Raw genomic sequence first — 15,437 nt, 5'->3', positions numbered from 1 at the left:
AGGATCCTGAGGAATCTGAGGCTCATCTAGAGACCATAGAGATTCCATTTAATCTCCTTCTGCCATTCATGAGCTCTGAAGAATATTCATCCTCTGAAGAGAATGAAGATGTGACTGGAGAGCAAGTTGCTCAATACTTAGGAGCTATCATGAAGCTGAATGCCAAGCTGTTTGGTAATGAGACTCGGGAAAGTGAACCTCCCTTGCTCATTAGTGAACTAGATACTTGGATTCAGAGAACTCTACCTCAAAAGAAACAAGATCCTGGCAAGTTCTTAATACCTTGCACCATAGGCACCATGAGCTTTGAAAAAGCTCTATGTGATCTGGGGTCAGGGATAAATCTTATGCCACTCTCTGTAATGGAGAAGCTGGGGATCATTGAGGTACAACCTGCCTTGTTCTCATTACAACTGGCAGATAAGTCCATAAGACAAGCTTATGGAATAGTGGAGGACGTGCTAGTAAGGGTTGAAAGCCTTTACATCCCCACTGATTTCATAATCCTAGACACTAGGAAGGAAGATGATGAATGCATCATCCTAGGAAGACCTTTCCTAGCCACAGCAGGAGCTGTGATAGATGTCAACAGAGGTGAGTTAGTCCTTCAATTGAATGGGGACTACCTTGTGTTTCAGGCACATGGCCATCCCTCTGTGACAAAAGAGAGTAAGCATGAAGAGCTTCTCTCAGTTCAGAGTCAAGAAGAGCCCACACAGTCAAACTCTAAGTTTGGTGTTGTGAGGCCACAACCAAAATCTAAGTTTGGTGTTCAAACCCCATATCCAAACTCTAAGTTTGGTGTTGGGACTTCACACTAAATTGACCTGATCACCATGTGGCTCCATGAGAGCCACTGTCAAGCTACTGACATTAAAGAAGCGCTTGTTGGGAGGCAACCCAATTTTATTTATCTAATTTTATTTTATTTTGTTTCTTGTTTATTTTTGTGTTTAATTAGGTACATGATCATGAGGAGTCACGAAAAAAATCAAATAAAAATTAAAAACAGAGTCAAAAACAGAAGAAAAAAATTTTCACCCTGGAGGCAGCGCAGACTGGCGTTCAACGCCAGTAAGGTGCATCTGGCCGGCGTTCAACGCCAGAACAGAGCACCATTCTGGCGCTGAACGCCCAAAACAAGCAACAACCTGGCGTTAAACGCCAGGATGGTGCACAGAGAGGACAAACTGGCGCTGAACGCCAAGAACAAGCATGAAACTGGCGTTCAACGCCAGATACATGCATTACATGGGCGTTGAACGCCCAGAACATGCATCAATGGGCGTTTGAACGCCAGAATGATGCATGAAGGCATTTTACATGCCTATATGGTGAAGGAATGGTATTTGTTTTCACCTCAGGATCTGTGGACCCCACAGGATCCTCACCTCAGGATCTGTGGACCCCACAGGATCCCCACCTACCATATTCCCACCTTACCTCCTAATCCTAATTTTTGTGATGTGAATACCCCATGTCACAATTCCCAATATTCTTCATCAATCACCTTAATTCCTCTTCCCAATTACCCCATTCACCATTCACATCAACCCACTCTTCCCCATAAACCCCACCTACCTTCATAAAATTCAAATTCAATTTCCCACCCATTCCCACCCAAATTGGCCGAACCTATACCCTCCCCTCTCCCTATAAATACCCTTCAATTCTTCTTCATTTTCACACAACACAAACCCCTTCTTCCCCACATAGCCGAACCTACTTCTCCCCCTCTACCATATTTTCTTCTTCTTCTTCTACTCTTCTTTTCTTTTATTGCTCGAGGGCGAGCAAATTTTAAAGTTTGGTGTGGTAAAAGCATAAGCTTTTTTCTGTTTTTCCATTACCAATGGCACCTAAGGCCAGAGTTTCCTCAAGAAAAGGGAAAGGGAAAGCAAAAGCTTCCTCCTCCGAGTCATGGGAGATGGAAAGATTCATTTCCAAGAGCCATCAAGACCACTTCTATGATGTTGTGGCAAAGAAGAAGGTGATCCCCGAGGTCCCTTTCAAGCTCAAAAAGAATGAGTATCCGGAAATCCGACATGAAATCCAAAGAAGAGGTTGGGAAGTCTTAGCCAACCCCATGCAACAAGTCGGAATTTTAATGGTTCAAGAGTTCTATGCCAATGCATGGATCACTAGGAACCATGATCAAAGTATGAACCCGAGTCCAAAGAATTATCTCACAATGGTTCGGGGGAAATACTTAGATTTCAGTCCGGAAAATGTGAGGTTGGCGTTTCACTTACCCATGATGCAAGGTGATGAACGCCCCTACACAAGAAGGGTCAATTTTAATCAAAGGTTGGACCAAGTCCTAATGGACATTTGTGTGGAAGGCGCCCAATGGAGAATAGACTCCAAAGGCAAGCCAGTCCAACTAAGAAGACTGGACCTCAAGCCTGTAGCTAGAGGATGGTTGGAGTTCATCCAAAGATCCATCATCTCTACAAGCAACCGATCTGAAGTTACTGTGGATCGGGCCATCATGATTCATAGCATCATGATTGGAGAGGAAGTAGAAGTTCATGAAGTCATATCCAATGAACTCTACAAAATAGCCGACAAGCCTTCACACATGGCACGGCTAGCCTTCCCCCACCTTATATGCCATCTATGTTACTCAGCTGGAATCATCATAGATGGAGATGTCTCCATTGAAGAAGACAAGCCCATCACCAAGAAAAGGATGGAGCAAACAAGAGAAGTTCCTCACGGCCCTCAAGAAGAACATGAGGAAGTTCATCATCAACAAATGCCTCAAGGAATGCACTTTCCTCCCAACAACTATTGGGAGCAACTCAACACCTCCTTAGAAGATTTGAGCCATAATGTTGAACAACTAAGGGTGGAACATCATGAACACTCCATCATTCTCCAAGAAATAAGAGAAGATCAAAGAGCAATGAGGGAGGAGCAACAAAGACAAGGAAGGGACATAGAAGAGCTTAAGAACATCATTGGTCCTTCAAGAAGAAGACGCCACTAAAGGTGGATTCATTCCTTGTTCTTTATTTCTTTCTGTTTTCGGTTTTTAATTATTGTGTTTATCTATGTTTTGTGTCTTTATTTCATGATCATTAGTATGTAACCATGCCTTAAAGCTATGAATAAATTCCATTAATCCTTCACCTCTCTTAAAAGAAAAATGTTTTAATTTAAAAGAACAAGAAGTACATGAATTTCGAATTTATCCTTGAATTTAATTTAATTATATTGATGTGGTGACAATACTTTTTGTTTTCTGAATGAATGCTTGAACAGTGCATATGTCTTTTGATCTTGTTGTTTATGAATGTTAAAATTGTTGGCTCTTGAAAGAATGATGAACAAAGAGAAATGTTATTGAGGATCTGAAAAATCATGAAATTGATTCTTGAAGCAAGAAAAAGCAGTGAAAAAAAAAAGGAAAAAAATGGCGAAAAAAAATAGAAAAAAAAAGAAGGAGCAGTAGAAAAAGCCAATAGCCCTTAAAACCAAAAGGCAAGGGTAAAAAGGATCCAAGGCTTTGAGCATCAATGGATAGGAGGGCCTAAGGAAATTAAATCCAGGCCTAAGCGGCTAAATCAAGCTGTCCCTAACCATGTGCTTGTGTCATGAAGGTCCAAGTGAAAAGCTTGAGACTAAGTGGTTAAAGTCGTGATCCAAGGCAAAAGAGTGTGCTTAAGAGCTCTGGACACCACTAATTGGGGACTTTAGCAAAGCTAAGTCACAATCTGAAAAGGTTCACCCAGTTATGTGTCTGTGGCATTTATGTATCCGGTGGTAATACTGGAAAACAAAGTGCTTAGGGCCACGGCCAAGACTCATAAGTAGCTGTGTTCAAGAATCAACATGCTTAACTAGGAAAGTCAATAACACTATTCGAAATTCTAAGTTCCTAGAGAAGCCAATCATTCTAAACTTCAAAGGAAAAAGTGAGATGCCAAAACTATTCAGAGCAAAAAGCTACAAGTCCCGCTCATCTAATTATAATTAATATTCATTGATATTTTGGAATTTATAGTATATTCTCTTCTTTTTATCCTATTTGATTTTCAGTTGCTTGGGGACAAGCAACAATTTAAGTTTGGTGTTGTGATGAGCGGATAATTTATACGCTTTTTGGCATTGTTTTTAGGTAGTTTTTAGTAAGTTCAAGCTACTTTTAGGGATGTTTTCCTTAGTTTTTATGTTAAATTCACATTTCTGGACTTTACTATGATTTTGTGTGTTTTTCTGTGATTTCAGGTAAATTCTGACTGAAATTGAGGGATTTGAGCAAAACTCTGAAAAAGGCTGACAAAAGGACTGCTGATGCTGTTGGAATCTGACCTCCCTGCATTCGAAATGGATTTTCTGGAGCTAGAGAACTCCAATTGGCGCGCTCTCAATGGCGTTGGAAAGTAGACATCCAGGGCTTTCCAGCAATATATAATAGTATATACTTTATTCGAAGAATGACGACGTAACTTGGCGTTGAACGCCAAGTACATGCTGCTTTCTGGAGTTAAACGCCAGAAAAACGTCATGATTCGGAGTTGAACGCCCAAAACACGTCATAACTCAAAGTTCAACTCCAAGAGAAGCCTCAGCTCGTGGATAGATCAAGCTCAGCCCAAGCACACACCAAGTGGGCCCCGGAAGTGGATTTATGCATCAATTACTTACTCATGTAAACCCTAGGAGCTAGTTTATTATAAATAGGATGATTTACTAATGTATTAGACATCTTTGGTCTCAGTTTTGTTTTTTTCTTCATCCTAAGAGACTATTGATCATGTTTTAGGGGGCTGGCCATTCGGCCATGCCTGGACCTCTTTCACTTATGTATTTTCAACGGTGGAGTTTCTGCACACCATAGATTAAGGGTGTGGAGCTCTGCTGTACCTCAAGTATTAATGAAGTTCTATTTTCTTTTATTCAAATCTCTCTTATCCTTATTCCAAGATATTCATTCGCACCCAAGAACATGATGAATGTGATGAGTTAGATAACCCTCATTATCATTCTCACTTATGAACGCGCGTGATTGACAACCACTTCCGTTCTACATGCAACAGAGCTTGAATGTGTATCTCTTAGATTCCCCAACAGAATCTTCGTGGTATAAGCTAGATAGATGGCGGCATTTATGAGGATCCGGAAAGTCCAACCTTGTCTGTGGTGTTCCGAGTAGGATCCTGGGAATCCGGAAAGTCTCACCTTGTCTGTGGTATTCCGAGTAGGATTCCGGTAATGAATGATTGTGACGTGCTTCAAACTTGCAAGTGCTGGGCGTTAGTGACAGACGCAAAAGAATTAAGGGATTCTATTCCAGTAGGCGCGGGAACCAACCAGTGATTAGCCGTACTGTGACAGAGTGCGTGAGCATTAGTTTTCACTGCGAGGATGGGATGTAGTCATCAACCATGGGTGATGCCTCCAGATGATTAGCTGTGCGAGTGACAGCCGCATAGGATATTTTCCCGAGAGGATTGAAAGTAGCCACCGCTGATGGTGAACCCCTATACAAAGCTTGCCATGGAAAGGAGTAAGAAGGATTGAGTAGAAGCAATAGGAAAGCAGGCGTCCTTAAGCCATGCAGCATCTTCATATACTTAACTGAAATTCCTACCAATGAATCTACATTAGTATTCTATCCCTTTTCTTATTTCTAATCTTTATTTCTATCTTCGAACCCATAAATAATGTTTAATCCGCCTGACTGAGATCTACAAGGTGACCATAGCTTGCTTCATACCAACAATCTCTGTGGATTCGACCCTTACTCACGTAAGGTTTATTACTTGGACGACCCAGTACACTTGCTGGTTAGTTGAATGGAGTTGTGAAAATAAACAGTGCCATAAGAGTATACAAAAGAACATGTGATCACAATTTCATCCACCAGAAATCAAATGCAAATTACTAACTACTTCTAGATAATTCTTGTGGGTTTGATTGGTTGACAATTGTAGGCTTGCTTGCACGAGTTGGAGTGGACTTTTAAGTGAAATACTTGAACCAATTTGAGGGCTCCAGGTGCAGGGCATTATTTGAAAGGTAAGGCTTCTTATTCTGGCATTACTAACGCCACTTTCTTGAGCGAATTGGTGCTCCCAAGGTCAAGGGTGTTACTAAAGGTAACTCTTTGTTATAAAGTGTTACTAACGCCTTGACAATTGTACAAAATATAGTTCAGGAGGAGTCGCTAGCGTTAGCGGCATTAACGTTTCACTTCCTAACGTTACCAATGCTTCATATAATTGGGGTTGAGAATTTGTTGTCGTGCGTATGCATGCCTCGTGTGTGCGAACGAATTCCCTTTTTGCTCAGTTGTTCTTACGCATGGGCAAGCGTATGCAAAATATCCCTTGTGGCCAGCGTTATTTTGGAGGGCACTTTGCATTTTTTGATGTTGATAACACCCATGCATGCTTTATGTTTCCAACGCCAGCATGCTTCATGAGGTAGGCATTCGTAACACCTTTGTATGCATGCATGCTACTTTATTGTTGGCATTAGTAATGCCTTTGTACATGCATGCTTCATTTGTTTCACGCCAGCGTGCTTTATGAGGTAGGCGTTAGTAATGCCTTTGTATGCATGCATGCTTTTTCATTGTTGGCGTTAGTAACGTCTTTGTACATGCATGCTTATTCATTGTTGGCTTTAGTAATTCCTTTGTACATGCATGCTTCATTTGTTTCATGCCAACACCAACTTGGAAGACACTTTGGTTTGTTGCGTTAATAATGCCCTTGGCATGCTTGCTTCGGGGCCACGTTACTCCAAAGTGTATCCTAAGCTTCAAAGTGTGTCCAAAGCTTTCTCTTTGCTTCTTTTGAGATTGTTTTTGTGCTTCTTGCTTCTTTTTCTATTATTTTCTACAAAATTCATTAACTCAAGCAATCAAAGCAATATTCAATTTAAGCACCAAAGCACTTCCATAATTAAGCATTATAAATTGATTCTTATATGAAAAAGCATAGAAAAATACATCATGATGCGTATGCATCACAACACCAAACTTAAACTTTGCTTGTCCTCAAGAAAATAAAGAATCATGCAATACAATTTGACAATTCAAGGTGAGAAGAATATCAATTTTTAATGTTCATAGTTGGCTAGTTTATTATACATGCAACAATCACAAAAGAATCTCAAATGATTGATGTTTTTATCTTGATCACTTTATGAACTCTTTTCTTATATTCCTTCCTTGAAGTAAGCTTTTTGTCTTTCTCTTTTCTTAGATTAGATTCTTGGGTGCTTTGCACCAATTATTTTTAGCTTCAACTCTAAATGCTTTGTTTTCAAGTATTACCACTTGATACATAAGCACCACAAGCATGTAATTAGAGGATTCTTTAAGCTTTTCATTTGTTTCTTTTCTTTACTCTCTAATCATTGATGCTCAAAGCCTTGAGCTTTGAGGGAGTGCTTTGCACTTGAGCCTAGCTTTGACTCTAAGTGTTTTGTTTTCAAATGTTTTGCTTGATATATAAACACCACAAGTACTCAACTAATGAGTTGTCGTTGGTACTTAGAGCCTTCAGCTTTCTCATTCTTTCCCTTTTTCTTACTTGATCATTAATTGGTTTGCTTTTTCAAAATTTTCAAAGTTTCAAAGATTTCATAAAATGTTTTAGATAAAAATCACAATCAATTAGATTCAGATGTGTTGAGCTAGAATAGTCATGCTAGCCTTCTAATACTCATATGCTCATACTAGCTTCTTCTTACTTTGTTTGTTTATGACCATGATGCTTAATTACTTTGACTAACAAATTTCAAGATGGTAATTATGATGTCACAGCAACATGTTACAATTCAAAATTATATTATGCTTATCTAAAAGGAAGAATAGACATGCATATAAAAAAATAGAAGACAATCATGCATGCAATTGAATGTACAGGAAACAAATAAGAGGAAAAAGAACTTAACCACCTTGTAGATCTTCATCATCATTATTGTTGTCATTTTCCTCATATTCTTGTCCTCAAACACCAAACTTAGAATGATTGCTTGTCCACAAACAAAAAGTAAGAACAGTGGTGATGGAATCGTGAATTAATCATAAATGTCTTCAAAAGTAATGTACTTAATCCATGTATTTTAACAAGCAAAATTAAAGACAACAGTAAAGGCCATTAAAGAAATAGAGATAATATGGTTGCATCAATAAGTGGGTTGTGCATGGTGCCTTGCATGAAAGGTGAGTGGCAACATTAGTGTGACACTTTTATTTTGAGATGGTCCAAGTACCCAGTGAAGATTGAAAATCAATTTGTTGCATGACAACACCAAACTTATCCTATGCAATCACACGCCAAATTAGTTGAAAGTAAAATTAAGTAAAGAGAAATGACTTCAAAGGAAAGTAAGAGAAAATTGATGCTCTCTGATTTGATCTCCTCCTAACAAGCTTTCCTTCATCATTATTAACTTGATTCAACTTTCTTGTTGGGGTAGGGGTTGGATTGCTTTTTGTTGACCTTCTCTTCTTCATGGATATTATCTTTTGTTTCTTGGTCACAATCCCTCTTTCAGTGCTTTCTTTGATTGCCTTCACTTCTTCTTTATTGGACTTAGGTGTTGTGTGATGATTGGAGTGTATCCTTTATCAAGAACATTTTAAATTTATAGTTCAATTATGTCAACCATCATGTAATTCTCTTATTCATTGGAGTATGGACTCCCTTGATTATTTTCCTCTCTTTTTGCATGAATTTGTATTGCTTTTTTTGGGAGTGAATTTGCATGTTCCTTTAACACCTCTTATAGCCGCTCAGGATATATGATCCTAGGCTTGTATACCTTCACAACCTCCTTTCTGATTGAAGTTTCACTTAGTACAGGAGCCTCTTTGTCTTGCTCTTCTAATTCCTCTCTTTGGCTTGTATTCTTTCCTTGGCCTAGGGGAGACATTGGTATGTTTCTCAGTAGGATGTTGGGCCGTTTGTCTCATTTTTTCTTCAAAGTTCCTTCTTGAGATTTCTTGTTATTCTCTAAATGTTTTGGACCATTGAATGAATTGTTCTATTGTTAGCTCGAGAGATGAAGGTTGGTGTATAGTGGAATGGGTGGTGAAATGAATTATGTGCTGAGGCATATTCAAGTGGTAGAGAATTTTGATTTGAATAATTAGGAGGTGTGGTTGGACAATTTTGCATAAATACATCCAGTGATGATGTCTCTTGATGAGAGGGATATGAAACATTGAATTCTCTTTGATTGTGACCTTCCCAACCATAATTTGGGTAGTTGTCAGATTCATTAGAATGTAAATCATTTTGTGGCCTTGGGAAGTATCCCGTTTGGTTTGATTGCTCAAACTCCATCATTCCTTGTTCTTGATATTCCCAACCATAATCAGGATAGTAACAAGAATCATTTTGTGATGGTGGAAAATATCTCATGAAATTTTCTTGATCAAAGGGTGATGTAAACTCTATTCTTCATTGATTACTCTGTAATAAACATAATCACCAAGAGAAATTGAAATTCCTTATGTCACATGTAAGGAATTTCCGGTGAGGCAATAACATAAATAATTAAGTGACAAATGAAAAAAAATAATTAAAAGAAAATAAATGACTAAAATAAAGAAAGAAATATAGTCTAATCTATGTAATCAATCAACCAGTAGATGTTAATCATAATTAATCTCCGAAAATGATGTAAAAAAACTGATATGGATTTTTTTCAAAACTACCAGCAAGTGCACTGGGTCATATCAAGTAATGAACTCATGATGAGAGAGTGTCGATCCCACAAAGATTAATAGATTAAGCAAACAATAATTGATTGACTATTCTAGTTACACGGTCATGTTTGGATGATGAGCAAAATATAAACAGGAATTTTAATGACTTGAAATAAATGAAATCAATAAAATGACTAAAAAAATAAAGAACATAAAAGTAAATTACTGGAAACTTAAATTGCAGGAATGTAAATTATAGGAAAGTAAAAAGAATTAAGAATAAGAAGAACATTAGGATCAAGAGATGTTGCATTCTCAAAATCAATAATTCTCATATCCGTTTCAATCATGCAATCATTAATCTCTTGACAAATAATAAGTGATTAAATTCTAATGTCTTGGTAATTTAATCTTTCTTAACTTGATCAATTGCCAATTACTTGATCTAATTGCTCATCAGAAGAGATGAAGATTGGTCTCTGATTTATAGCCACACAATTTCATGAATCCAAATATGGGTAGATTATATCCGACTAAAAGGTAAAACAATAATTAAAAGCTAAATCTAACTAAAGATGCTCCATTAGTGAAGATGTATCCGTATTGCCTGGCGCTAAATGGCAGCTTTGGTGTTTAGCGTTCAAAGGGGATAGAACGCTTCCTTCCGATGCTGAGTTGCTGGCACTAAATGTCAACTTGGCGTTTAACGCCCTAGTAGGAAGCTTCAATTCTTCTATTTTCTTCCACAAAACTTAGCCAAACTAATCCGAACTTCACCTGAAATAACTAAAACACCAGAACTACTCAATGTAGCATCCAAGGAGGATTTTAACACTAAAATATACTTAAGCTCAATAAATTCTAACTTAAAATAAACAAAAAATAAGGTAATGATGCTCACGCACACCACCCCAACTTCTTTGTGGAACTATATGGTTTTATTGTAATGAAAAGGTAGAAAAACACATTCAATGAAGGTCGGACATCCAGTTCCTTACATAGGAGCTGGTACATTTTCATGAAAACCCAAGAATTCAGATGCAATTGACTAGGGGCAAGGTTACAAGACCGAAGAACATCCATTTCAAAGGCAGTAAAAGGAAGTCGGATACCTAACCTAGTGAAGAAGCAATCATAAGCATAGAAGAAAGGTTACTCAGAATTCTCTAGGGGAGGAAAACATAGTCTCTCTTCCGGACCAGGGGCCTCTAACACATTGTTCCTCTCATCTTCTTTTCTCTCACATATATTATAATGCCTATGAAATTCCTCACAATACTCTCTATCAGTTACAGGGACACAAGAAAGAATGGTGGTGTCTACCTAAACTCGAAAACTAGGGGGGACTTTGGTTAACATATTCGTAAGAATAGGGCAAGACATAAAGGCTACACCAACAAATGCAAAAGTAAAGAAGACGTTATTAAAAGAAGTCGGACCTCATCCAAAACAGGTCGGGTAAATCAACAAAGCCAAAAAAGAAAGCTACTCTTTTAAAAAATTCTCCTACAGAGCAACCAAATGGTGCCTCTCTTATGCAATGTCGTCATTAAAAGCAAAACTATTAGGGGCAACACAATACACAAGGGTAATGGCTACGGTAATACAGAAGAAGATTCTTTCAGAGAAAAGAGAGTTTTTCAGAATCTTTTGATAAGAAACGTTTTTAACATTCCAAGCGTTCCACGTCAAACTCGCAAGAAAATCAAAATAAGCTATTTTCAAACAAAAAGTGAAAAGACATTAGAAGCAAACTCGATAACAACAATAAAGCAATCCTAGGAAAACAGAAATGAGAGTACAAGAAAAGGAGGAAACAAGACCAACCTCAATGAAGACTGGAAAAGAGGGAGGGCACGTCTAAATAGCAAAAACGCGGACGTTCCTCTTCATGCTGGCAAAAGAAAAACTCTCTAAAGTCCAAGATAAATAAATCTTGGAAGGAACAGAAGTGATCAAATTGCACAAGAGAAGTTCTTTGTGAAGAAGAAATGAAGCAATTTTTTCAGAAACAAGGAAAAGGGAGAAGAAGAGCTGAAAAGCCTTTTTATAAGAGACAAAGGGTGAACGGCTCTTTTATTCCTCTTTAAATGTGCATGGATTTAATAAAAAACTATCATGCAATGTTCGCCGATTTTAAAGAAGCAATGTTCGAAAATTTTCAAAATACGTCGAGTACCCGACCTCCAAAAAGGCAGGACACCCGATATTAAAGTAAAAGCCATGAATTGCTTGAGCCCGGCCTATAGAAAGCTCAGGACTCAAGCAGATGCATTGTTCATACCATGGCCCAATAAATAAAAGCTAGGCCTAAAAAAACAAAATGGCCCACCAAGAAGGATGGCCTTCATGACAAGCCCAACTTCTTTAAAGAGGTCGGACATTGACATAAGGTGGCTAAGTTCAACCTGCCTAAGGTAGGTAACTACCTCCGGAAATATTTCCTACTATCTCTATCTTCGTTAAAAGATAGATCTCAACAAACTCCCAAGATAAAAGGAATGATTATCCATTAGAAAAGATGGAACTACTGGAGCAAAGGTGGTTGTTAATTCTACTATAAATACACTGGCATCCCCAGGTATAATTGATGGAAAGACTATCATTGATCTAGAATTTCATCAAAAATAGTTACGTTGCAAGTATAGCTCTAAACCAACAATGGATCCTCAAATTAAATTTTAATATGGCTGTCACAAAGTTAACCCCAATATAAAGTAACCGATGGTCTCGGGTCGTCCTTAAGAGAATGGGTGATGAGCGGATATTTTATACGCTTTTTGGGGGTAATTTCATGTAGATTTTAGCATGTTTTAATTAGTTTTTAGTAGAATATTATTAGTTTTAGGCAAAAATCATATCTCTGGACTTTACTATGAGTTTGTGTGTTTTTCTGTGATTTCAGGTATTTTCTGACTGAAATTGAGGGAGCCGAGCAAAAATCTGAGTTAGGCCGAAAAAGGACTGCTGATGTTGTTGGATTCTGACCTCCATGCACTCGAAATGGATTTTCTGGAGCTACAGGAGTCCAATTAGCGCGCTCTCAACGGCGTTGGAAAGTACACATCCAGGGCTTTCCAGCAATATATAATAGTTCATACTTTGCGCGAAGATAAACGACGTAACTTGGCGTTGAACGCCAAGTACATGCTGCTGTCTGGAGTTAAACGCCAGAAACACGTCATGATCCGGAGTTGAACGCCCAAAACACGTTATAACTTGGAGTTCAACTCCAAGAAAAGCCTCAGCTCGTGGATAACTTTAGTCTCAGCCCCATCACACACCAAGTGGGCCCCAGAAGTGGATTTATGCACCAATTATCTTAGTTTACTTATTTTCTGTAAACCTAGGTTACTAGTTTACTATTTAAACAACTTTTAGAGACTTATTTGGTACCTCATGACATTTTTAGATCTAAACTTTATACACTTTGACGGCATGAGTCTCTAAACTCCATTGTTGGGGGTGAGGAGCTCTACAGCGTCTCGATGAATTAATGCAATTGTTTCTATTTCACTCAAACATGTGTATAGTCCGATCTAAGATGTTTATTCGCGCTTAATTATGAAGGAGGTGATGATCCGTGACACTCATCACCTCCCTCAATCCATGAACGTGTGCCTGACAAACACCTCCGTTCTACATCAGACTGAATGAGCTTCTCTTAGATTCCTTAATCAGAATCTCCGCGGTATAAGCTAGAATTGATGGCGGCCACTCTTGAGAATCCGGAAGGTCTAAACCTTGTCTGTGGTATTCTGAGAAGGATTTAAGGATTGAATGGCTGTGACGCACTTCAAACTCGCGATTGCTGGGCGTGATGACAAACGCAAAAGGATCAATGGATCCTATTCCAACATGATCGAGAACTAACAGCTGATTAGCCGTGCTGTGACAGAGCACCTGGACCATTTTCACTGAGAGGATGGGAGGTAGCCACTAACAATGGTGACACCCTACATACAGCTTGCCATAGACGTGCTTTACAAACAATTGAGTTGAATATTACATTGCAGAAATTCAGAGGACAAAGGATCTCCAAAATCCCAACATATTTCCCATTACTGCACAACAAGTAACGATTTTATTCTCTTTTATTTTCCCAATCTAATAATTCCAACTGATAATTTTAATTAATATCCTGACTAAGAATAATAAAATAAACATAGCTTGCTTCAAACCAATAATCTCCGTGGGATCGACCCTTACTCACGTAAGGTATTACTTGGACGACCCAGTGCACTTGCTGGTTAGTTGTGCGAAGCTGTGTTAAATAGTCCATTAATATTGGCCACACAATTTCGTGCACCAAGTTTTTGGCGCCGTTGCCGGGGATTATTCGAGTTTGAACAACTAAAGGTTTATTTTATTTCTTAGATTAGGAATAATTTATTTTTATTGTTATAGAGTCATTAAAATCTGATAGGATAGTTTCTTTTCAAAAATTTATTTTCAAAAATATTATTTTTCTTAATTAATTGTTAATTTTTCGTGAGTCTAGTGTCTTGTTCTAAGTTTGGTGTCAATTGCATGCTTTTCCTTGTCTCTTAATTTTTTTCGAATTGCATGTTCTTGTTTGTCCTTGATCTTCAAATTGTTCTTGTCAATTTTTCTTGTTTGATCTTTAATTTTTCTTGTTCTGTATCTTTTCTTGTTTTTCTTGTGCTTTTTCAAAACATTAGTTTTCAAAAATTTATTTTATCCATAAAAATAATACATCTTTAAAATACGTTACATTTTTAACTTAGTTGGTTATAGCGTTGGCTTATATTCTTGGCAATTGGGCACCTTTTTTTTAAAATCCTTTTTCAAAACTAATTTTTCTTGAATTAATCTTGTACCAAACTTTAAGTTTGGTGTTTTCTTGTTGATCCTTCTTTAATTTTTTGAAAATTTATCTTGGTTTTCTAAAAATTTTAAGTTTGGTGTTCTTTCTTTTGTTCTTGGTGTTCTTGTGAATCTTCAAGGTGTTCTTGAGTCTTTCTTGTGTTTTGATCTTAAAATTTTTATGTTTGGTGTTCCTTGGTGTTTTCCCTCCAAAATTTTCGAAAATAAGGAGCATTAGATCTAAAAATTTTAAGTCTTGTGCCTTTTATGTGTTTTTCTCTTTCATCATAAAATTCAAAATTCAAAAAAAAAATATCTTTTCTAACTAATTTTAAAACTACATTTTCGAAATTTTTATATAAAATTCAGATTTCAATTTCAAAATTTTTCGAAAAAATTTTCACAAAATATTTTCAAATTTTTATATATTCCGTTTTTATTTATTCCACTTCTATAAAATAAATAATATCAACATACATATCATCTCCCTTGTTCCATCATGCAATTAAGTGGAAATGAACAGTCCAAGAGGACTTTGGGGTCATATGCTAACCCCACTACTGCTTCATATGGGAGTAGTATCTGTATACCCTCCATTGGAGTTAGTAGCTTTGAGTTGAATCCTCAGCTCATTATCATGGTGCAGCAAAACTGCCAGTATTCCGGTCTTCCACATGAAGAACCTACAGAGTTTCTGGCACAATTTTTACAAATTGCTGACACAGTACATGATAAGGAAGTAGATCAGGATGTCTACAGATTATTACTGTTTCCATTTGTTGTAAAAGATCAAGCTAAGAGGTGGTTAAATAACCAACCTAAGAACAGCATAAAAACATGGAAACAGCTGTTAGAAAAATTCCTAAATCACTATTTCCCTCCAAAACGGATGACACAGCTAAGGCTAAGCATCCAAGGCTTCAAACAAGGAGAT

The sequence above is a fragment of the Arachis stenosperma genome, chromosome 4 (assembly GCF_014773155.1).
Source record: "Arachis stenosperma cultivar V10309 chromosome 4, arast.V10309.gnm1.PFL2, whole genome shotgun sequence".
Lineage (NCBI taxonomy): Eukaryota > Viridiplantae > Streptophyta > Magnoliopsida > Fabales > Fabaceae > Arachis > Arachis stenosperma.
This window is presented reverse-complemented; position numbering follows the sequence as displayed.